The 26,168-nt window shown below is 37.0% G+C and overlaps 2 protein-coding genes across 2 annotated transcripts in view; one reads left to right on the forward strand and one right to left on the reverse strand.

Annotated features, from left to right (window-relative positions):
- The window catches only part of LOC310900530 (uncharacterized protein), a gene marked incomplete at its 5' end in the record, with an annotated part of 545,595 nt that overhangs the window by 354,532 nt on the left and 164,895 nt on the right, over window positions 1–26,168 (reverse strand). The window lies entirely within an intron of this gene.
- LOC310899750 (uncharacterized protein) overlaps window positions 1–26,168 on the forward strand; it is a 566,537-nt gene that overhangs the window by 86,785 nt on the left and 453,584 nt on the right. The window contains exon 8 of the mRNA XM_083836630.1: window positions 930–25,354. The gene's annotated coding sequence lies outside the window, so the exon portion shown is untranslated. The remainder of the gene's footprint in view (window positions 1–929; window positions 25,355–26,168) is intronic.

A 26,168-nucleotide genomic window follows, 5' to 3' on the forward strand; every position in this document is an offset into this window, starting at 1 on the left:
TTAAGTGAAGCCAGGGAATGGCAACAAATGGCTTTGAAAATATATTTGCACATGTATTGCCCAACATTCTGTATTAATTTATGGTAGTATGCCGTATTGTGGAAGCCTAGGCCCTGTGCAGCCTCAACAATCAAACTGGTAATCCAAGTAGCACAACAGAAACTTTGTAGTTGGCATTCTTCTGCATAGCACAATTTGTCTCAACGGATCTGTTCTGAGTAAAACCTTGTTGGCAGATACAGTTCTTATCACTAACTTTTATGCTGTAAATCAGTCTAGCTGTCACTTTATGTAGTTTTGAGCTTTAGTTTGAGCACTAGTTAAGTGTTAGCTTATTTTATCTTTAAACATAGAATATTTATCGATACACCACTTCATGTATACAATTTGGTGTTTAAATGTTTAGCCAACATTAGCCATGTCTTTAAAATATATTTTTAAACTCATAAATAAAGGTAAATATTGTAGAACTAATTCTGTGCCATCATGCATGTCTCTGATAATGGTGAAAGGGTAAGAGCAATTTTTATCATCAGACAAACCACAAAATCATTAATGTTCTGTATCAATCCAGGTATGATTTATGAAGGGGAGAGAAGTGCACCAGGCAGATTTTTCAACTTTTCCTGCTTTGTCTTACTGTATTGCAATGAGGCAATGTGGTTGTATTATCAAGAGTAAGAGAATTTTTCACATACTGTGTTGTACATATGAGATCTCTCATTATTTAGGTGTGATTGTACCATTTGGATTCATACTGATATTATATTATTCTAACAGTGGTCCTATTAGAACAGAAGGTGAGAAGAGGGCAGAAATAAATCCTTAAAGTGTGCCTGAATTCTGAAGTTATGGCAGTAAATATGTGAAAATGAAAACAAAGATTTAGTTGTTCTTTTATGCAAACTGCTCCTGGGTTAACTTCACAGGTGTTCTCTCCTGCTAAAGCTTCATGGAGGATGGGGTTAATGCTCTGTACAGCTGTGAGCTTCCCTTAGAGGAATACAGAGATACAGAGCAGCCCCACATGGATCGGAACATTTCTTACCGTCTTGCACAAGACTGAAGTTACGGGCAAAAGTATCCACATTCCCACTGCTGTCTAGCCTCATGACCTCTTCTCATCTCCCTTTTTACTGCACCAAAATGGAATCTTTTGTGTTGCTGTGATCTTTCAGTACATCCAAATCAGTTTCAAAAAAACTATCAAGAAAATGATGCATAGCACGCACAACTCATAGTCAAGAAACAAAAGCATTCCTCCATGTTTTTAGTTCTCTAAAGAGTAATAAACGTCACTTGGAACACAGATAATATTTATAGTGACATAAAACTAGACCAAAATGTCCTGAAAAGAAATTTCGTTTTTAAATTGACACATATTGTATCCTCAGAAAGCAAATATAAATCTTTGCTTTCATCTCCCTCCATTGTATTTCAGTGAGACAACCCTGCTGTGATTCAAGACACCACAACTCTTTGCGAGAGTCAAAAAATACTGTAACAGTCATCTGTTTAGGAATGGGAGGGGCCGAAAGGCACACTTAACGCTTACTTCCGTTCAAACTTTTGTTTCTTCCTGGTACCTCATATGTAAAAATTGCACTGATTGCAATTCACAAATTAAATAAGTTCACAAGCTGTTTATAGACTAAATATAGAGCCCCACATTTGGATGATCCCTCTTTGCTCTTATAGACTTTGTGATCTTCGTTAGTGACCTGGAAACCTCAAAAAATAGGCCACTTGATCAACAGCAGCAGAAGCAGTCATAAAGGTGGAAATTTCCTATCAAAAGCTTTTCAAATGGCTTTTTATTAATTATCTCCTTTTTATTAATTATCTCCTAGCCAACATTGGAAAAAGTAAGTTTACTTGCACAGAAATGGCAAATAAGTGGAAATGAGGAAGTTTGCACGAAGCTTGTGAAAGTTATCTAAGCTGTTGCTGAAAAGGCTTGAAGGGATGGCATTGCTCTATTCGTTCTCAATGAGTTCGCAACCCCCTAGTGGCCATCTAATACAAATATGCAGGTCCACACTGAAAGCTGGAAAATCCCATTGTCATTTGGGTCAAATAACAAATTGTTACTGTTAGAGACTAAAATTTTTTAGTGATTCCATTGATTCACGTTTTTTAGGGGGTTTAAGAATCTACTTATTTGAAGCTGTTAGGCTGAGTCATTTCACATCAGCTCCTCAGATCTTTTTTTTTTTTTTAACAAATATATTAGAAGACCTAGATATTCTACCTTATACTAAATTGCACGTGTTGCAATTGTGATGATAATTGGCTGTATATCCCCACTTTACAGTAGGCATTGAACAGCAGATGGTGGCTTGATGTCTCATTTTTCAAAAATATTGTAGTTTACATTCACTAGTGTGCTATAGAGTATCATCATAAATAATTACCACTGAAGGAGCTGGTAAATTAAAAACATGTATTATGACACGCATTTCAATAGAAGTTGCAATGCTTCCTACCTATTCAGAGAAAACTTGTAAAGTGCTGTAGAGTACTTTGAAATAGATGTTACATATTAATAATTGTTTGTGTAATACTTTTGTCTGCCTGTTTCTAGACTATATTTTGCCTGTGACTAGCCTGTGTGATATACTGCATCTGCATACACATTACAGTACATCTTTATTTCTGGGCTTTTAGTTGCAGGATTTAAATCATTCTTTAAGGTTTATTCATTTGGCTTTGTCTTTTAATTGTATGCTCTTATATTTAATTAGGCTTTTTGTGGCATCTGCTCCAGTAGTGCTATATAAATGTTATGATTCATACATTTATGAATCATAAATATTTTGTTCCAGCAAAAACCAACACACAGAGCTGCCAACACCTACACATAACTAGCAGAGTTATAAGATGCCTGAAGCTGAAAGTGTTGGTTTTTTTTTCCAGATTTTGTGAAACAAAGTTAGAAAACAGTGCACCTATTACTAATTCTCGTTATACCACTGAATTTGTTTTAACATTAATATATTAACTATTTGAAGATCTGGTATATTGTTTTCCTTTAGAACTTGTAGAACTATAATTTCCTCCTTCAAGTAGGTTAGGAATAAACTTTTTTTGTGGAAATGATAGTGGCTGACTTCCAGATAACTAAGTATTGTTTATCTGCCTGACTGATACCATTCCTTTCTAGAACTTGAAAGCTCACTGGTAGCTTCTTGTTGTTATGTGGCAGCTTGTTGTGATACCTGACTTCTTTCCCTAATTTTGCTGGGAAGTGCCAGGCAGATATTGACAACAGTGAAGACACCCAATGATTATCACTCTATCATCCCATATAATCTCTAACATTTAAAAATTAACATTCATGGTATTTCTCATATATCCACATAAGCTGCTATACCCATGCAGTAAGAAAATCAGATAATAGATGTGAGTACTAAAAAGACTGTTATTTGACATGGGCCTTCATCTGATTCTGACTATTCACCTGCTTTAAAAGACTCTCAATGTTATAAACACATGTAGTCTCTGCTAGTGGCTTCTCCTGATTGCTAGTGTACAGCTTGCAGACATACAGCTCAAGTTTTCATGTGTACCAATCACTTGCTACTATGATAGTTGTTTATGAACTGTTCTAAACTGTTCTAAAGAGCCTCCAGTGTCATTGTTGACCAAAAATCAGACAGATGCAAGGATGGCCTAATTCTCCTGTACATATTTAAAATAAAATAAAATAAAATAAATAAAATAAAATAAAAATTGTACTTCGTTTTCTTGTTCTATGCAAGACTGACATATGTTTGGATGTTCTAATCATTGCTCAACTCATTGGCAGGCATAGTTCCATTTTCATGATTCCCTAGTTTTTAATTCATGCTATCACACTAAACACAATAAATGTTCTAATTTTTATGGTCAATGTTCAAAATTTATCTGCAAAAGCTTCTTATAGACTAGGAATTAGAATACAGCATAAAAACACACTGCCACAGATCAAACAGGATTCGATCCCTGAAGCTCTCAAAGGCATATGACAAATGTAAAGGCATGCCTATGGAAAATGCAAGAACTGTGCAAGCATAATAGCTGGATGTGTAATGTGTGTATTCTGTAACCATCTTTATTTATTCCGTTACATTATCCAGTGTCTCCCTGAACCCGTGTAAATATTTAGCAACCTCAGCACACTTTGGTATAGAGTACTAAAGTTCAACCTTCAAGTGTGTGACAAATCACCTCCTTTTTTGTGTTTTTGAATTTTCTCCTCATCTGACACCTTCTAATTCTTGCAATGTAAAAGGCTATTTTCATTTCATTCTTATCTATTCTTTCCATGCCCTTTATACTTCGTAGTATATCTCATCTTCAGTTTTCTGTCTTCTAAAATGCATATGCTTGGTAGTTCAGTCATTCAACCTGTGGATATCATACCATATCTCTTTCTTATTTTTTTTAGTTCTTGAGATGGGATGCCAAAACTAAACAACAAATTTGCTATGTTAGACAGAAACACATAGAGGCATAACTGGAGGATCATTACTTCAAAAAATTAGTAGTTGCTATTGACCCGAGAAAATAATCATTACAATGGAATTTATGAAAGGGTTTCAGCAGGGGAAAAATGTCGTAGGGAAACTGAATTAAGCTATGTTGCCTTTCACCTAAAGAACATGTTAAGGTCTTCATACTGGCCTTTGGTAGAGCTGTTTGTGTATTTTTTGGTCTGCTTAAAGATATTCGATACTCCTAATTCTGAAGATGGTGTCCTAACTGTTGGTCTCCACGGTTGGTCATGTTAATAGGGCTGAACTAAGCTATTAATTCTTTGAGAGGGTAACTACCTTAGGTTTGATGCTTGGCTATGCATTTGCTAGCATGCATGTCCATATTAACTTCCCAAATAATAGGTTTAACAATACTGAGGTGTAATATATGAACTGCTGCATACCCCAAATGAATCTCCAGCTGCCTTAACAGATTCCTGGAACTGATAATGCAAAGTCTTTTCTGGGAGTATAAGAGAGAAAGGGTGACCCTCAGAAAGCAAAACTAATTTACTCATGGATAAAGCTTCATGCTGTTATACACCTCTGCAAAATTTTGCTTCTAAATGTTCAAGGAAGGTTACAAGTAGAACCGGTACTGGAAGGGGTGGCTAAGATGACCAAGAAGGTAAAGCTTATTTCACAGAAGACATCTGACAGATTGGCTTGTCTAGTCTGGGAAAATGAAAGATGAGGAGGAACTGATTCCCTTTATCAACTCATCAAGAGAATAAACATAGAGAAGAAAAGAACTACTGAGTTTAAAGAACAATGTTGGTGTAAGAAAAAACTCTCTGTGAATAAATCTAGGATGGAAATTAGAAGGTTTCTGATTGTTACAGGCATAGCATTCTTAAATAGATCTGATTTCAATTAGAAACAGTAAAGGCAAAGTCCAAGTCATTTTTAATAAGACTGTAATAGTTTATGGAAGACTTGCTTATGACTGCGGACGATCAGGTGAAAGATTTCCTGTTTGAAATTCTTAGTTCAGCTTCTGACCTTTTTCCAAGTCTCTTAAGACCTAATTCTTAGAAATGCTAAAAAAAAAAAAAAAAAACAGGGTTAATCCTGTTTGGGTTAATCCTGTTCTTCTGTGAGCGGTTCCTTCACCTGTATAATAGCTGTGCTACTTAAGTTGAACAAGCACGTGCAACCCTAAGGATAATTTAGGATAATTATTTTTTTTTGACATAACAAAGGAATGTCAGGTTTCCAAGGTTAATTAACCTGTAATTGATATAGGCAGCTAAACTGATAAGGGTTTTTTTGAAAATCTTATAATGCAGAGGTAAGTCTAAACCATGGCATAACCTTCTTCTTGCTGGGGCTCTTCGGTTACTTTCTACTGCGCACAAGGAAATTCTGCTAGCATAGTGCACAGTTAAGGAGCACACAGAAATTTTTTATTAATGAATACTTATAAGTGAGTAGTCATTAGTAGCATACCATTAGATTAGACACTTGCATCCTCACGGGGCAGGCAGTTACCAGCCAGGAGGGAGAAGGTCTCCTCTGTTGCTCAAAATTCTGCTGGATTTCTGCATCCAACTGAACATGCTTTTTCCTAGGCTTTTCTATCTTTTCATATCGATGCTCGTCTCTCAAGCCTTTGAGTCACTAACTATTGCCATCTGTGCTTCTGTTCTTTTCTATCTTGCATAGAGTTAGCTTTTGTTCCTTCTCACGGCTCAATGACCATTTTGTCAGTAAACCTAAGCCAAGGTCAGAAAGCTGTGTTTTAAAAAAGGCAGGCTTTGGATCACACACAGCTGAATCCTCAGGCTGAGTTATAGTAGTATCAGCTCTGAATGATCAAAATGTAGAGGTCCACAGATCCAGCACGAAGTGTAAGAAACTGCGCTCCTCCAGAACCTGTAGTACTACCCCATTCTGAAGATGCTCAGGGTAAAATCTAATTTTCTTTCCCCATCTCCTTCGCTGTAATTGTAATCTACAGACTAAAGAAATCGAAGCTTTTCAATTACTTCACTGCAGTTTTGCTGTATAAGTAGATTCCATTGTGTGTGCATGCTAGGAACAGAAACCTTTCTGATGGGAATTAATATTTTGCTTAATTGCAAATACACAAATATAACACGTGACTGAATAATAAACTACCTGGGTAGGGAAGAAATTACATTTGCATCACTAAAAAAAAAAAAAAAAAAAGGAGGAGACAAATATAGTTTAGAGTTTACTGTAATCTTAGAAGAGCCATCCATCCAGACATTTTTTTTTTTTCTAAAATGGACAATTTCATTATTTAGGAGATGTTTTTCCATATGACAATAGCAATCAGTGTTGTTTGAAGAACAGTGATGCCCATACACTTAGCTTCTTATTTATTTTTTTTTTGTGTGATGATTACCCCTTCAGATCTGGGGATATCAGGAAAGTAATTTAAGTGGTAGAAGGTTTGACAGCAGCATATTTGGCCTTGGCCTTGGGCTTATGTTTACTATAAACAGAGACAGCTTGGGCTTTAAGCAAAAGTTATATTTATTTTAGCTTTTGTACTGCTTTGATTTTGGTAAAGTTTCCATTTGAAGTAATAGCTCTCCTTTCTCTTTATAAATTATCCCTTTGAAAGAAGCATGAGGGTACTCCAAATGGGAGTTTAAAGGTTCTTAACTGAGGTTAGACTTTTAAACCTTGAATGTTCATCAGAAACAATGTACTCCATTTTGGATTGACAACATTATTTATTATGTATTAAAAATAGAATAATGGTTGGGCAAAAATTCTGTGCTTTTAAATATAAAACCCATTTTTATTAGGAAAGCATTGACTGATCTTCAGGCTCATATAAAGAGCAGTGTGTGCCTAGTCTAGCTTGCCAATATGGAGTGGTCAAATTAATTTACCTTTTACATGTGGCTTATAACTCCTGAAACAGACCACTGCATGTTAATTTGTGCAATTGCACACAATTGCACTTCTATTGCAAACTCTCATAAGTAATGATTTCCCTCTGTGGTGTTCTTCCTGGATAGCTGGTAGATACATACTGAATTCATTGCTACATTTGATGTTAGGATACTTAATGGATCAGAGAGTTTTGCAAGTTTTCTCTAGTCATGACATGACATCAGCAGTCTCTTCCTTCATTTCAGATCATGGTAATTTCCATGTCTTCAAATTTGCTACAGCTTTGCATGAACAAGATCACTAGAACTATATGAATATTAACAATTTGACATGAACAAACTTATTTAAAGGGAAAACTCTGATCTCCATCAGTGCATCAGTATATTTTTGGATAAGATTCTCTCTCCCCCACACACACACACTTTGGAAAAAACTTATTTACTGACAGTGGTGGTGTTTTTTTGTTTGTTTGTTTTGTTTTGTTTCTGAAACTTAGTGTACTGGCACTAAGTAGACTTACAGCCTTTGCTGTTCAAAACTGACATTCTCTTTTGTCCTCAGGACAAATGCCATTTTCTTAACAGGTGTCTTAATGCTTGGGGAATGTCAAAAGACATTTAATGAGAAATCGCATGTTTGAGAAGGGATGTCATATTTCCAGGCATGATTGAAAGCCCCCACACACACACTTCTTTGTCCCTGATATCTTATTTTTCTTCTACTCTCACAGCTTCATGTTAGTCACACACTGCTAGACACAACCATATTCATCAAACAGACTATTTTAAGATATTATCCAGCAGTTTATATTGTCCAAACTTGTCATAAACTTCAGATATTTTTGCTGCTTCTCACTATAATGAACAAAATGGTAACAAAGCTTACTGGAACTATAGCCATAGAAAATCTTGCATACTCAATGAGAAAGCTTAGAGGATTACAGGTAACAGTTGTAGCAGCAGCGCGTGAATATTTAAAGTTGCAGAGAGGTTGTACTCCCAGCTCTCTCCAACCATATCTTGCTGTACATTCCGACTGGTTATATTAGCATCTACATGCCTGGTATTTCCACAGTGCTAACTGGCAATTGCAGAAGGCATTTCATGGAAAAACTCCACCGTTTTAGATACAAAAGTTAGAGGAAATCTTGGACAGAGGCTACACCAGTTCATATATGCACACATAGGCATTTGGTGCATGCAGCAGTTATTACCGCCTACTTTACTTACATATAGAATTTCTTAAAACAGGTAGATATCATTTAATGATACCAGTCCAAAATGGACCCACTGATTATCTATAAAATTCATTCATAACCAGTTTACTTTACAATTTATATGAAAAAAAAAAAAAAAAACCACAAGCAGACTTGTAGACTCATAGACTTGTACAGGATTGGTCAAATGACCATTGCATCTGAAGATTCTTCAGAAGAGCTTCTTGTTGATGTTACATGACTAGACTATAATAAAGCACCTCTGCTTATAGCCTTGTCTTTTAATATTTGATATAACTTGGCTCAAGTTATGAGTTACTTCCCACAGCATGCTTCATCTTGAAATGGGAAGTTTGTGACGATCCCATGACATCCCACTGATCTGATGTACTTTTTACACTGAGGGACAGAGGACCTAATCTGCGTTAAGGATGACTGTGGAAGACTGATTATCAGCAACAGTGATCCGCAGGAAGAATGATTATGATTAATTTAAATGCCAGCTCATGATAAAGTGCTTGTAAGAAACAGAAAATACCCTTGTTCAGAAGGCAGCACTAAAAGGTGTCTTCCCAGACACCTAGATTTGATTCTAATCAGATTCTAATGTGTTTGTCATCATCATATACTATTTTTTTTAACCAAGTTGTTACTAGCTATTAAAATTTAGGCATTTTTCTTGCTTTTTGTGAGTCTGCAGTGAGCACATAGAAGATGGCAGGAAAATTCAGAGCTTACTTCCATGTTATCCTCCCTGTTTGTTTTGATATTACTAGCACAGAATCTTAGAGCTTTTTCTCTTAGGTGTAATGGTAGATACAAAAGTAGGTAAATTTACAGGGTCTGGTATAGATGTAAGTGACACCTCATTTTTTTCTGAAGAAATGTGTGAAATCCATTGCCAATGTTTATCTTATTCTGTGATACTGATTCTTGTGTTTATTTTCCAGTTGCATGAGATGTTGAGTTTGGTTGGTTCACCTAAGTTAATTCAGCAAATCTGTGACAGGTTGGAAAACAGCAGCCAATGGTACTCTTCTCTGGCTGCTACGTAAAAAGAGTTGACTTGATGTAGTGTTTATGAGTGTCCTAAAGAATTTGAGTCTGGTCTTGCTGTTTGTTTTTTAAACACCTACTAATTTTCATAAAAGAAAAATGGGCATAAATAATGCAATTAAAAATAATGGTATGTTAATCTTCTATCCCTAAGCTTCCATTTAATTGCTTGAAGGGTGATGGGTTTGGATCTGATACTTACTAGGGATAATTGCTTAGCCACTTACCATATTAATATTGACAGATGTCCCAGAGGGATAAGTGAAAGCATATCAGTAGTTTGCAGTCATTTAATGTTAGCATATAATGCTACTTAATACATGTTGACTTCTACATTTCGCTTCTCTGGTGAACAGAAGAACAGCATGAGAGACTTTTGCAGAGTTATTTTCATCAAATAAATGTAAAATGACATGGAAATAAACTTGCTTTTTAAAATGACAAATTTAATATTTTATTCCACTAATGTGAGGAAAAAATTGTAACATTAAGCTCTTTTACCAGCTGCATTTACACAATAGATGACTCAAGGTGTTTTTTGAAAAGCTTTTGAGCAGTAGTTATGATAGGAATTGTGGTCTCAAAGGCTGTACAAAATTCAGAGAATTAAGGGGACACAAGGTTTTCCACAAAATTTCCTTCCTAAAATTTCATGGGGAAAGGAAAGAAACAAAGATTGATAAACTCATTCATTCTACCCTTAGAGGGTGTGTTGTATTGTTCGATAATACATTTTATAGCATTTCCTCATCTAGATATGAAAATGTTGAGTGATTAATCTGTACAACTGCCCTCGAGTGATTCTCTCGTTCTCAAATGTGTGAGAAATTTTCAGTACTTAGTTTTGAATGTAAAGTAAATGAAAATATTGTTATTATTAATAGTTAAAAAAAAAGAGGGGCTGTTTAATTATTTTTAATGATTGTGAAATGGTATGAAAACATATATTGTGCAGGTTCATGTTTCTACCACAGTTTTTTAATGCAGTTCACCTGACATGCAGGCAGTAGGAATTTAATTATCTGTCTTAACACTGTTAGCAACTCTTTCCATGTAGTAACGGCTAAATTAATATGAATTATTCTGAAAGGTATCTAGGAGCTTGATACTTATATGGCTTTTCTTTGATTCATATCAGATCTGCAAAACGTAGCTAACAATGTTTAGAGAAATCGGCTTGTTGCCAGACGAGTGTCGTCACCAATATACCCTTATTGCAGAGCTTTAAAAATACTCTTTATCCCATAGTAGTGATAGCAGTTGACATAATTATTCAGGATTAGGGAATGGATTTGCTTTTGCTTTTTTAAAACATATGCCTGTTCTGTTTCCTGTCATTCCCAGTTTGGCCGATGTTCATCCATTACCTTGGAGAAGGGCACAGACTGTTTCAGCAGGGGGAGGCTATGCTGGTTTACTGTATCTTCGTTGCAGATTAAAGAATCAGCACACCTGGATAGTAAATAATAGTCTGCTCTTATTCACTACAGTTCTTCATCTGTTGCTACAGAATACAGCAGTGATTCTGGAGTAGCCATGAGTCATTTCCTGCCATTGCCTTGAGGAAATCTGTATCAAATGAAGTAGTACACTGAGCCATATATCAAACTGTGATTGAACAGAGCAGAGGAAGTGCACTGAAGCTGTCTGTAGAGGAAACGGTAGGAGGGGTTGGGTTGGAACAGGTCAATGTGTGAACAAATTATTCAGCAAATGGAGCCTTTTGTTTAGTTTGCCTGTAGAGCACCACTGTGGATTGGAGCCCTAACACAGTGAGCATACACAGGAGTATGGACAGAGGTCAGTTATTACAGGGAGGAATAACTTGATTGTTTGTTATTGGAAAAGAGCAAACTCAGTAAAACAATTACAGATTTTATTCATTAATTCAAAATATAATTTGATATAAATCAATCCCAGAAGAAAAACTCTGTGGGCAGTGAGTGACTGCTTATTAAATCAGGATGAGTGGGAAATAGCTACATGCTTCAAGCTAAGCATTGTTGTGTCATATAAGCCCCTGATGTCTGTCAGAAGTTTTGAGGACCTTTTTTTATCAGGAACAACAGAAAGAAATGACAGTTTTAGAGAGAATATACAAGCCTGTTGTCCTCAGTCTGAACGAATAAATTCTGATTGGGGGAAAAAAAAAAAAAAAGGCACAAAGGGAACAACTCGTTTAGACGCACTTTTCCTGCTGAAAGAAGGTGGCTGATTTTCTCACAAAGCTGAAGAGGTCCCCAAGGGATTAGGATGTGTTCCACAGAGAGACTTAGGTCTGTTTTTATGAGGACTAATCACTAGGGATGCTCTTAGCTGGGTGATAGTCAGAAAATGAGAAGAATCACAATTTCTATGTAGAAACTCATATTTTTAACAAGGCGATCTTCAGTTTTATGCTGTGGTAAAGGAACATATTGGTGCAAACTGTTTACAGAGCTAAAAGGGAAAAAAACACCACAGATGCTAAGATGTGCTAGTTAGAGTTCTCCAAATTTTCTGCAACTTGTTGTATATTCAAGAATAGGCCAACAGACTGTTAACACTTAGTGATTAGTTAAAAATTGAAGTCCGTTCATAATTAAGGGTATCAGCATGCACAATCAATTCTCTTTTCCATTTCTGCTGTCAAGCTGCTCAGTCTTGGGATTTTTTATTCATTACCATCCACGGATAATTGCACATTTTGGAAAATGTCCAAATATTTTTTTTTCTCATGGTGTGATGGTTATGTCATTCAGTGGTATGATTGGCATACAGCCCCGAAAGTCTTCGACCAACGAATGTTGCAGTCTCCTTAACAAACTGGCCAGGGAAGATTGAGTTCAACTCAATCAGTAACAATGAGATTTACTTGCTTTTTAAAGGATAGAAAGAAAAAAGATGGAAATGTGTGGTAAAGTTGGTTTTATACTTATTCTTGTCATTTTGTTCATTTGTGTTTCATTTCATTTCATTGTGTGTGATGGCTTTCGTGCTACATGCAGAAACATAGGAAATGCTTGAAGCTGGTGTTCCTCCTGTAAGTAGCTAACAAACTTAATAGATGTGATTTTAAGTTTGGGAGCAATGAAGCAATAGGCCCTGGGAAGATGGCTACTGTTTTACAACAAAATTATTAAGCTGCCCATGCGTCAGTTGCTCATAGAGAAGGAAAACTGATCTTGGCCAGCAACAGTCAAACGCTGTTCTGGAAGAGAAGGCTTTAAATATATATTTTTTCAGGCAATGTATAGAAGTAATTGGACCTTGCAGGTGTATTGCATTAAATTAAGTGAGTATTAATGTAAACAATTCTGTAAGATTGCTATTAAAAAAAAAGTTTCAGCTCCTTTTTCACTTTTCTTCCCCACTTTGAACATGAAACAGCAAGATTAAGACAGAAATATTTCAATTTCCTCAAGTATAATATGTGACTGTGATAATCCTACTGAAGATTAACTTCGTTTTCAATGTTCCTCAGCGCCATTCACGAAGGAACACTCAATCAGAAGTGCTATAGCATTTTTTTAAGAATTTGGAAGGTTCTGATTGTGTTAAATCGGGTCAGGCTGGCAATAACAGACTTGATGTGAAGATAGCTCCTCTGCTTAGTTGTGTTTTCTCAGAATTCAATACTGTCTTTTAAAAGATTTAGTTTCCACAGTTATTTCACTCTGTTGTACCCAAGCATAAGGGAAAAAAACATAGAATATCCCAAGTTGGAAAGCACCCACAAAGATGATCAAGTCCGACTCCTGGCTCCATGCAAGACCACCCAAAAATCAGACCACATGTCCAAACGCTTCGTGAACTCCAGCAGGCTTGGTGCTGTGACCCCTTCCCTGGGGATCCAGTTCCAGTGCCCAGCCGCAAATGAGGAAAGGTAAGAAAAATAGTATATAGGCAACCAATACATCCCTTCATATTACTTATTTATATCTTACAAAGGACATTTTGATAGCTTCTGGATCTTTTACCTTTCGTACTGATCCAACGTGCATCATTACCATCAGAAAGCCAGCAGGAGAAAGCAAGGTGAATGTAATTGTATAAAATTCTTTTAAGCATAAAAGGCAGGAACATATGATTTTTTAAAATTACATAATTTACAGACATTAATGGCTAAGATTAAAAAAAATAATAAATAAAAAAAAAACTGAAGTGTTTAATCCTGCATTAAAATCAGTTTAAAGCTCTGGCTGCAGTTCAGTAAAGCATCTGAATGCGTGCTTAACTTTATTTTCAATTTTATGTCCTGCCTTGTTTTAGGCATATTTAGTTTGAATTGTGAAATGTGTTGCTTGCTGGATGATTAAGACAAAAAGGAAGAACATCTTGGCACTATTAGTTTAAATCCCAGATATATCAGAAAGGCTTCACACAAAAAAATAAAAATAAAAAGCATATGTTTGTGTCCCTGACAAAATATCTGGGGCTACGTTACCAGAATAAATAGTTCTTATTAATAACATCTTTCCTCAAACAATAAAATTTTCCTTCAGTAAATCAAAGGCTAGCTGAGAAGGAGAATTTGGGGATTATTTGTCCTATTTCACAAGTGCAAAATTTTGTTTATTCAAGCTGAATCCTTAAATTTGTTAATTTTTGTCTCTGATCACTGACTGTCCCCCTAGCATGAACATAATCTTGCATGTGCTCTCTTCAACTAGCTTCTCCTACATTTATGTTTCTGTTGTGCTCAGGTACTACAGACAAGAAAAGGGTTGGAGATTAGTTGAATTTTGCTTTACCAATAATGTATGTGTATGTCTCTCCTTAAAATTTCTGGTGTGCTATGTCAGTCAATTTGATTAACCTTTGGGCTGGGAGTTAACTTCATACCTGATGATTATTTTGATAGTTCTAATGCTGCCATTTGTTCTTATGTCACAGAAATAGAATAGAGAAAATGTGCCTTCAGTTTATTCATAATTAAACACCTAGCTGCCTGTCTGGTGTATAGCTGTTAAGCTTCAAAATCTAGAGACGTAGTCAAGTTAATTACAATAACAATATATTTTTAATTCAAATCTTCTCTCTGTTTTTTGGTGGTTTTTATTTTGTTTGTTTTTGTTTTTTAAGTAGACTCCTCATTAATTTGCCATCACTTGCTGAGTAAAATCTACCACAGGTTTTCCTTTGGCTTATGACTTATACTTTCCTGGAAACACGGCTCTTTGGTAAATATGAAACTTTTTGAGGAACGCAACTCAGAAGCCAAACATGTTTCTCTATCCAAAACGTTACAATCTGTACCCAAAAAGTTGGAATAGCATTCCTTCAGAGTGCTTCACTTCAATTTAGGCTGACCTTGGTCCTCTCTATCAGCTGATTTCACTTACATGAGCACTCATCTGAGTCAGTAAGCCTCTGAGCCAGCATTTTGTGAATTACAAACGGTAACAACAAAAAATGGAAAAGATTTATTTTATCCATAGAAAAGTCAATGATTGTAGCTAATGTCCTCTGCCTTGTTTTTCTTTTTTTCTCCTATTATCCGGTACCATTTTGGACCGTATCAACTTGGTCCTGCTATGCAACTCCAAAAGGGCTGAAATATATTCCTTTATAGCTGTTTCCTAGACAACATTTACAGATTCTAGCACTGCCTCTGTCTCTCCTTACTTAAGTAACTTTGTTTGTTTTGAAGTGAGTAGTTTAACAAACAGTTTCAGGTGAAGAAAACAATTTCAAGGTAAATGTGGTAAGTGGTACTAACTGAAGAGAAATAAACACAATTAAATTGACATATTTCTTTTAATACTGACAAACGATGTTCTGAGGAAAAAAGTTCCCAATGAAAACTTACTAACAAGTTTTGGCTTGTACAAAATATTTTGGGAAATATGAAATACATTATTTTGCTCAACCTGAGATGCCATTGTTCCAGTAAACTCAGCAGGTCCTTTTTTCCCCCACTAAAGCTAAATTCAGCTTTATTCCTGGATTCCCTTTTGCTCTATCCCTTCTACTACTTTCTCAATTGCTTTCCAAGTGTTTTTGTGTTTGTTTTTCTTTTATCTGGTAGAAAGTGATACTAAAGGTGATAACTACTAATAGCAACAATGGATTAGAAAGCAAATTGGCTATCACAGGAAAGAAACAGTAACTGTCCATTGTACGGATATATTAAGTGCATGTAATTTCTTAATTAAAATGCTTAAATGTGCAGACCAAAGCTCATGTCAGTGAACTCTAAATTTCTACATATTTTCCTATTACGATGCTTGAAACTTTTATGAATATTTATTTTTTCCAAACAGAAGGAGTTAAACTGTGCCTAAGAAAGACTGAGAAAACAAGTAGAAACCCTTCTGGTGTAATGGATACATAAGTGTGGTGTGGTGACAAACTGAGCATATTAAATGAACAGAAATGACACTTCTATTGTAAAGATGTACTGTATTAGATACAGGCAATTTCATTCAAACAGCTTCATTCCATTGCTTATGTTTAAAACAGCAGATTAAATAGAAACATTCAAGGTTCTCAAGTCTCAGTTGTTTTACATGTAATGTTCTTGTGGAATACAAGTAATAGGTGTAACTGGAGACACACCAGGAGAAATCAGAGTTTGTAAGCTGTAGCTTTCATGCTGCATGACTACATTTCTTTCTGAATTCTGTGTTGAATTTAGGCATAAGAGTTGCAGTCTCATTACTTTCAGACTTGTTTCACATTACATCATCACAGGAATTTGGACTTTTCACATGACTGATCAAAAATGTTTAAAATCATTAAAAAAAAAAAAGAATATGACTTCACTGAAAAAACATCCAGAAATTCTTTTTCCAGTGAATGACTGCTCAATTTTTTTTTAAAAAAAAAAAAAAAAAAAAAAGGCAGCATAATGTTTTTGCATTGTTTTATTAAAGGAGCAGAAGCACAGACATTGTGTTATGGAGCGTGAAGTGCCGAGAAAAATATTTAGATGATTAAAAAAAAAAGAAAAAAAAGGTGGGAATGGAATAGCCTCGTTGCTTTGTAATGCATTCATGGAACACTGCTCTTTGCCATGCTATTCACAGAGCTCCTGTTAGTGGTTTTATCCTCATGAAGCAAGAAACTAGACTGAGTATCTCTTGGATAATATGGAATACAGGATATGCAGCGTATAATTCCAAGGAAGTTCTGTCTTCTGGCATGAAAACTACTGCTAAATGCAGTTGCACTGCCAGTATGTTTGTGAGCTGACTATTAATTCTATGCACTAGAAAATGGATTTAGGTAGGACATGATAGCAGTTAGATCTCATTTTCATATTGCTTTTAACAAAAAATTGAGGTTTACACTGTCTACGGTAATATCTTTTGATAGACAATAATTTCTCCACGTTTATTAACTGGAAACATTAATTTGAGGATTTAACCAGACTGAGAAAGCAAAACTATTTATGATGCAGGTACGTACATTTGTAAAATAATTTTTCAAAAAAATAAGATGAAAAAGGAATCAACATCCCCATTAAATTATATTAGACTTTTTTGTACAATTTCAAACACCTTGAAAATGATTCATAAAAGCCAATTAAAAGGTAGCCTGTTGGCTCAGCAGGGATTCATATATCCCTTCAACACAATCCTCATTGAGGTATGATGAAATGGGGTGAAGGTAAAGAAATAGTGAGTTTCTAAACTTAAAAATGACAAAGTATCTGGTTACTCCTTGCAGCAATTGAAGGGGAAAAATCAATTATAATGTCTCTGTATCTAAAAATACAGCTCATACCTCTGCATGGTGCATGATCATCAGAGCTGAGCAGATGAGAGCGCAAAGAGGGAATGGGAGACTGAGGAAGTGATCACCAGCAGATACATTAGAAATTTTGTGAGCTGAAAGCAATTTCAGTTGGAAACGAAGAAAGAAAAATATTTTGATGTTAATCCATTCATGCTTCAGCAGTCAGGGCCACCTGCTTTGTAGCTTATTTACTGAGAGCAAGTAATTTTTTTTATGCCTTATTCTTATCTCTCATCACGCTGAAGTAAATTGGAAATGAATCCAGTAAAATCAGTCCAGATGTATTTATATAAGATTAGTGTAAAAATCAGTCCCTTATATTCAGTGGTATTTGTGTGACACAAATCTGTAGGATTTATGACTTTCTTACAGATATCCTTCAGTTCTTTGGACAGGATGCATACATGCCATTGAGAAATTCTGCAGTTCCTTAAGTACTTGCAAGCGGCTTTATTCCTGGCTACGTCCTCTTCTAAGAGGGGAGTCAGCACTTTGCCTTCCCTTCCTGAGGGGGATATATTCATCTTAGACAAACTCATGATTGTAAGAAGTGTTTGTTTTCAGTTCTGGATGAAAGGTCTTGGCTCCTACTGTTTCCCAACCAGGTCAGTCTGTCCCATTAGAGTAGAAAGCAAAAGGCCTGCCCCAATCATCACACCCTCTCTTTGCCTATGAACACTGCAAGCATTGACTGCAAAGGAATGACGGCACTTGTGCTCTCCCTGTACCATGGGCAATTACGCTTTGTTACAGCAGCATTTGGACATCTGATACTCTAACTCTCTCTGCAGAAAGCATGGGCACTTCATACAGAAAATTCAAGGGATGCCATTCTGTGATGGCCAGACAAGGCAGAAGCAGTTATTTTAGAGATCGACACCTAACCAGTTTAAGAAATATTTCACTTCAAGCATAACACTAAATTAGTAGAAGATCCTGAAGTGCTGAATAGCATGCCTAGCCACTAGGTCGTGTTCATATCATTTTGGCAATGTTTCTTTATGACTATCACCCTGCCTATGTTTCTCTGAAACATAGTTTGTCTCCCCTTTTCAGGCTTATTCACCTCTCACCTGCAAAACAAAAAGCTTCAGTTACCTTTAGAAATATAACTCAGAGAAATCCATTTTCTCTGTGAAGAAAGACAGCTAAGCCACAGCCATTAAAAGGTTCAATACAAGGCAGCAGAACTAAAGCTCCGGCAAACCAGCAGCCTCCTTGAAATACTGTGCTTGGGGTAAAACTGCTGCAAATGGCTATTTTCCCGTTGACTTAATTGGTACTTCACCCAACCAGAGCAGGATCTTTTCTTTCATATTCTTCTGTTCAGTCACTAGGGAAAGACTCCATTAACTGCTATGATGTATACCAAACCATTAGTCAATGAACAGAATCTAGCAATTTGTTCAGTCCAACTAGTTGAGGCAAAATCAGAAAAAACCTTTAGTCCCCTTTGGTGCTGTGACTGAGCTGCAGACAGAGCTGTCAATAGAAGAGGACTCAAACAGTGCATTTGACTTAATATTTTGGACTCCATTGCTACGGCCGGAACTGAAAACACAAAACTCAAAAGGCAGATCACCTCCCCAGTATCTCTTGAGCTAAGATGTATCTTCCAATAACATACTTAGAAGAATTTCAGTTTTACAACCTTTTGTTTTTCCACAAAATTTGTGATTTTTATGTTGCAGAAAAAGGTTTTGGTTGGCATATGATTATATTGTCTAACATTGTTCAGACAAGGCTTTGACCCATCTGTAGCAATGGTAAAACATCTTTTTAGAATGAAATGAGGATGAAAAAATACAATCTTAAAGCAAAAGTATAATACAAGACAGTCTTTGCTTGATGCTTTCACTGAAAAAAGTAGGGCTGAGTACTTCCACAAGAAACAGTATTTTTAACAGAAAAAAACAGAAAATTGCCTGAAAGCAATGTGAAAAAGCAGTATCTAAAGTATGTCCACCAGGACTCCTTTTGGCATTCCTTCACTTTAACTGATAAAAAATAAAAATAAAAATAAAAAAACTAAATTATAGAACAGAAAGTGCTAGAAATGATATGTGTATTTATCTTTCAGTGAGATTTCTGGTTTTAAAAGCTTCAGAGAAGCAAGGTCTTCATTCAAGATCAATTACCGTACTGTAGCTTGAAGCCATACTGCGCTACGCAGCTTGGCATTTAGTGTAAAGACTGGATAGAGATCCTCTAAAATAAGATGCTTACTTGATCATGGCTTCTGAATCATTTGAGTTTTTCCTGTAACAACTTCCTAGCTTATACTTGTCACAGGGGAAAAAATAACTTAAACTGTAAACACTAACAGCTGTGTGTGTGGGGTGAACGTCCAAAATTAAACTGTTGAACTCTCAAGCAGAGCCTGATGCTCGCTGGCTGCAACTGGTATGGGCTGCTTGTAAATTCTGAGAACACCAGATCTAAAGAAAAGTGGCATGTCCTGAATCCTCCAGTTAACAAAGACATGAGCCAGAGCTGTCAATTAGGAGGCTGCTCACACGTTGCGCTTTCTCATACAGATTAATCAGCTTGTGAAAATGGGGGCTTGGCATTCTTTAAACAAGAGCAGGTGGTGGAAAACAAGAGTTCCATAAATTAAGTGGTTTCTGTAGAAGGTAACCTGCAAAGAAGGTAAAGATCCTGGCTGGAGGAACGATCCTGGAAGTCGGGGAAGATCCTGAAAATCAGAGACCTGCATGGAGACAAATGCCAAGGGCCACACAGGGATGATGGCTTGTTGTGCCCGCGACAGGTGACTGTGAGCAGCGGTGCAGCAGGAGCTGACATGACTTTCTGCCTGACCATCCCGGGCCAGCAGTGATCTCCCTGCTGGGAAGCCCAGACCTAGCGAGCGGGGAAAGAGAGTGAGTGCATGAGATCAGCAAGCAGAAAAAATACTGTTGGTTCTTAAATACACCCCAGTATCCAGTTCTCCTATGGACAGTGTTTTACACTATACCGTCCATGATATAAGTGGGGTAAAAACTGGGATGCTGATGGTTCAGGTAACCTTGATATCAGGGCACTGGGGGCCCTCTAGCTGAGCTGTGCGTGTGCATGAGCATTACAGCACTGATAGCTGTCCTTCTTGTGGGTGGCAGGTGCGCAGCTTACCAGCTTGTTGGGGTCTATTCAGCTTGGTGGAAGATTAAGATGCTGGTAACCACAATGCTTCTGGAGCCACAAGTGCAGGTGCTGGGCATTTAAATCAGGTCATCTATTGTGCATAGAAAGTAATGACAAATGAACTCTGGTCTCTAAGATAATCAAAGAAAGCAAAGCAGGATGAAACCAGTGCATTGAAGTCATCCATATTAGTAAGCACAAAAATATTTTAGTCTTCAATTTCATTGATGTTATTTGGATTTGTGTCCATTGTTGCTTTCTCAGGAGGTAAACTCATGTTTCCTCATGTGGCCAACATAATTCCTCAAAATATGACTGAAACTGAGAGGAAGTCATATTCTGAATTTATCCACAGGACTAGACTTTGCCGATTGCACACACAAATTTAATCATGGAAAGTAGAAACAGGGAAAATTTGGAGGGGAAGATGAAATTCCAGAATATCCACATCAGTAGACTGAGTAGAAATAACCTGAATAAATTCAAGTTTTAAATTGGAAAAAAAAAAAAAAAAAAAAGGAAAAAAGGGATGACGGAAAGGAAGGAAGGAGAGAAGAAGAAAAACAAGAAAGTAAGAGTAGGTTACTCAGAGGAACATGCTAGGAAGCTGGTACAAGGCAGGCATGCTGTCTTAAATTAGACAACAAATACAGGGGTTGTGTGAGATTTAAGTCCTCTTAGGACTTAAAAACCAAAAAGTGCACTTACTCTCTGTGGCACAGTTTCACTGTATATGAAGAAACATAAGCTTTAATCATTTAATGCCCCTCAATGCTTTATCGACTTCTTGGTTTTTTTCCTAATATTTGGTTCTCTTTGTTGTACACTTAATTTCTACTGTAGGGTTGCTTAGAAGTGATGTTGATTTGTAAGTACTTAGCTGTTAAAAAATACATCTGGCTGGCATTTTCAGAGGCTTACAGTTTTTGTTTTATAAGAAAAATACAGAATTGTCTGTTTTGACAAATGTGCTTGGAATTGCATTAGGTTTTGTAAAATTCAAAAGCAGAAGATCTGTTAAAATACAGGCTGGTCAAACATAACGGTTGCCATTTAGGTCTCTGCCGATGTATACCCGTGCACATAGCTCTGTGGTGTGATCCCGAGATCGTTCTCCCGAACCTCCCCAAGATTATTGAAGAGAAAGCAACCATTAAACTATTTATGGTGGAAGCAACGCAATTTAACAGTGAGTTCTCTAATGGTTCCTCTTAATATTTTTCTGCACCTCAGAGACTAGGGATTTGGGTGTATTGCCCTCAGGGAGGATTATTCAATTTTTGGAATGCTAACATGCATCACAACTTTTTTTTTTCTTCCATTGAGTTATAGGAAGGTCAGCGTCCCCATTCTTAGAAAGAAGGGCAATCTGTTTAAATAATAAGCCGTGGGAAATTAGTTTATAATTCAAAATCAAGTTTGGAATCAGTGCTAGTGAGCCAAAAGCTGATTAGATATATCCTTAACAGGAAGTATTGCCATAGAAACTGAAGGAATCTTTGCTAGCTGTTAGAAGCACAGAGATAGAACTTATTTTAATTGTTTGTGCTTTTTTATTATTATAAAATCCTTGCAGTTTCAGCGGAAGCAATATTTATAATCCCCTGAGATTTATACCTTTATTTTAAACTTCATCCTTCATGATGTACTAACCTCTATAAACTTCCCTGGCCTGCAGAAGCATTCTAACTTCAATTCACTACTTCATCATAATAAAACTTATTTCAAGGTACATTAGGCGTCTCCAGCCAGAGCTCTAATATGATATGTTTGTTTCCAAAACAAAACAAAACAAAACTGACAGCAATGAGAGGGCCCTCTCTTTCTCTCTTTCATTCAGCAGTCAGTGAGCTGAGACTGTGATGTCTCAAAATCTCTAGTTCGTTTCAAAGTTATTAACTGTGCTGTGCTTTGCCCTCTGCTTTAAGTGAATTGAAAGAGTAGGAACAAAGTGATTCATGTAGTTTTAGGGGCACACCTGATATCAGAAAAATATCTCAAGAAAAAACAATTCAAACAATATGAGAAAGGTAGCAGGGCAATTCCAAATGGTACTTTCTAGCTACTCTCTTGGTAACTGCATACATGGCAGAGTTTTCAAAAGAGTTAAATATATATATGTGCATATATAACAAAGGAGTTGATCATCTCCCTTCTGTTTTTCCCTATATATTATTCTGTCTAAAAGCTAATCTGTCTCTGTTCTTCAGTCAATTCCGTAAGTCCGTAAATGAATAGTATATTGTTAACTTGTGGACTTGGAGTACAGTCCTCAAAGACCAACTTTTTATTTTTCCTGAGAATCCCTTTTAAAATTAAAAAAAAAAAAAAAGATGGACCAGATCCTAATCATAATTTTATATAGTATTATAGTATAAAGAAGATATCTTCTAAGTGAGACTCTAGAATTTTGTTAAATTATATAGTAATTTAGAACGGATATTTATCCTGAAATAGTTGGAAACACATTCTGTTACTTGAGAAAATTGAGGAAAATTTTATTTTTAAAGTTTTTACCTGAAAATGTGCGTTCATATTAATTGTACATTTGCAAGTTATCTATGCTGGCACAAATTCAAATTTGCATAAAGAAGAATTGGAATATATAGTTTTTAATCCTTTGCGTATCTGACCAAAATATATGTGCTGCAAATACTGAGATTTCTTAAAGTGTCTTGCTGTGTGCACATTAACAGATAGTCATGTAAGATCAACTACAAAATTTGTTTTCTAACATACACAAAAGATATACTTTGTGTTTCACCTATGCAACTGAAAAAGCAAGTTTTAACTGGCTCTAAAATAGCATTGAAAACTATGATTTTTTTGTTCAACAATTAGTTTATCTTGCATGGCCATTTTGAATGCTTGCTCTGTAAACTCTATACAATAGCCAAAACTCAAAGTAGATTTCTGAAGCAGGAGAATTTGACCCTGGATGTACTGGTTTACACTGGCTTTGGCATACTTCGAGTACAGAAGTTAAGTCAGTCAATCGGGAAGAATTTCAAAGACATAGAAGACTACATCGGATACCATTCTGACACAATCACTTTTCTGATCCAAAATAACACGTTTAAGAGTGAGTGAGTACAAAATGAAATGAGGACATTTGGTAGATGAATGTAAACAAGTAGAAGTAATTCTGTTCACTAAAATGCTACACTGCGTCATTTTCTGAACAGAACAATAAAATCATACATTAAAGGACCCTTTATAGCATGAATGTTAAATAGCTTTAGTTAGGAAAACTGTCTTATCTTTCAGTTCTATGAGATCTAAACTGAATGCTCCTACCTGCCTGGATAACCTGTCTGTAGTAATACAAAGCTGTGGACTTTCTCAAGAACCATGAATAAACTTCATTGTCTATGACACTTGGGTGAAAGATAAAATGCCAAGAATATGGCTTAATTAGACAGAAAATTTATTAATGCAATTTATCAGAAAACTTCCAGGCATTATTTATACACTGCAAGTATGGTCCACCTTTCAGAAAGATAATGTCAGTCCATTTTTGGACCCTTCTTCCCTTCCATCACATGCAGATATAAGAGACAGGGCAAGTGTTCTTCCTTGCTGTGTCAGAGATAAGTAATCTCAACTCATTTGTCAAATTTTTCCACTTAGTTCATTTCCAATTTTAGCTCCAGGAGACAGTTGCTCATGAAATAAATACATACTTGCACAAGAAAGTTCCATCTATTAAATTACAGCAACTCAAACCTAACCTGTTGGTCAGCTGCCTTAGACCCGTGACTTGCTGAGAAAGAAAACTAAATAAGAAAAAAATAAAATGATGTCCCTACTATGTTGGCAGTAAGTAAATAATCCCTTTTCAATCTCTATGCTATTTCTCTTCTTTGTTCTTCACCGTTACAAGAGATAAGGGACAGCATGCCTAAGAGCTAAGGCAGAGATTCTTGTCAGTCCATTATTCTTAGTTCTTAATTTTAAGTGGTTGGCACAGCAGAAACCATTATAAGAGGCATTTCTCTTTTCTGCATGCTTCCATGAGGGTTTCTGAGAGTTACATTTTAAATGTCAATAACAAAAGGGAAAAGGAATTTTAAAATAGAAAGTTTGCTTTGCACAACTATGTGACTTCTCATTTGATGAAACACTGTTCTGGAATAAAATTGTACACGTGTAACTCGTAAACTGCATCAGGGGAAATGCTAGTGAAAAATATTAGTTTGTTTCTCAGAACAAAAGCTGTCAGCTTATGGTGTTACTGATATTTCATAGTAATAGAGGAGAAGGAGGTAAAATAGTAACCTTCTTAAAGAGGTTGCCACCAAGCCGCCCCTGTGAGTTATGTAGAAGACTGATCACTACGTGCATCGCCTTCCTATTCCATGAAATACAATCTCCTCTGTGCTTCAAAAGGGAAACACAGAGGTACGCCTACCCAAAACCTATGGCCATTCACCTCCATTCATTTTAACTGAACACTTACGGGCGTTAGCCTCAGCTCTCTGCATTGACAGGAAAACTCCTTTCAGCTATAAACATGAACGATGAACCTATGAGCAGTTTCTAAAGAGCCTGCGTCTTCGCTGGGCTCCTTCTTCAAAACCCATCCCGGTTTAATTGTTTCCCTTTTCTTCTCCAGCCCTATGCAGCGTTCCAAAGATTTGTCTTTCAGCTTCCTAAAGAGGCAGAAGGAGGCTTCTCTATTTCTCTCTTTTCTTCCCTGTGGTGAGATAAACTTGAGCGGCAGCCAGTTGGGGGGATTAAAACGGGAAGGAAATAACTTCAGATCAAATATTTAGATGATATCTTTTCTCCCAGATTATCAGCACGAGGTGTGAATACGTGTTTCTGGGTAAGTCACTGTTCCGCAAACCCTTTGCTTCTGATTGCAAAGCGACTGTAATAATTTTTATAGCGTGTCACTGCTAGCAACTACACTTCAAAACAGTCTGGGAATGACTGACTGCTAGAAACACAGATAAAGTACTCGCTGTTTTTACCTCTATGTTAAAAAAAAAAAAAAAAAAAAAAAAAAAAAGATGATACACTTGCCTCTTTGCCACTTTGGCGGGATGGTACAAGCCGCACAGCGTACTGAGGCGCGCTGTTGGCCATGGGCAGCTCTCTTCGTGTCCCCAGCTACCGGGGGAGCCCGGCGGGGCGTCCTTCAGCGGCATCCCGGGCTCCGCTCCTGTGACCCGGGCTCCCGGCCGCCGCTCCCGGCCGTGCCCGTCTCTCGCTGGTCACCTGAGGCGGGCGAGGCCGAGCCCCTGGCGCCTGAACCGGCGGCCGACCGGTGCGGCGCGCATCGCCTCGCCGCCGTCCTCAAAACATGGCGCTAAGGGCCAGGCTGCGCCGCGCCGGGCCGGGGACCTGCGGAGGGGCAGCGGCCGGTGGCGGAGGTACGGGGCCGGGATGCCGGTGGCTCGTGTCATCCGCCCGCTGGTGCCTGGAGGGAGGGGTGCAGCCGGTGGCTTAAGGCGGCCTTGCTCTGGGTAGCCTGGGGTGTGAACCTCGTGTAGACTCTGTGCTGTGGGTGCGTGGAGCTGGGACCCGAACCTGCTGGTTTAGTCAGCAGGAGGCATCCCTGTGGAGGGTCAAAACGTGCGCCTTTTGTCAGCCAAATACCGGCACTGCTGTGATGTCCCTGCAAGCCAGGAACAGCA

Source organism: Anser anser (assembly GCF_964211835.1).
Source record: "Anser anser genome assembly, chromosome: 5".
Taxonomy (NCBI): domain Eukaryota; kingdom Metazoa; phylum Chordata; class Aves; order Anseriformes; family Anatidae; genus Anser; species Anser anser.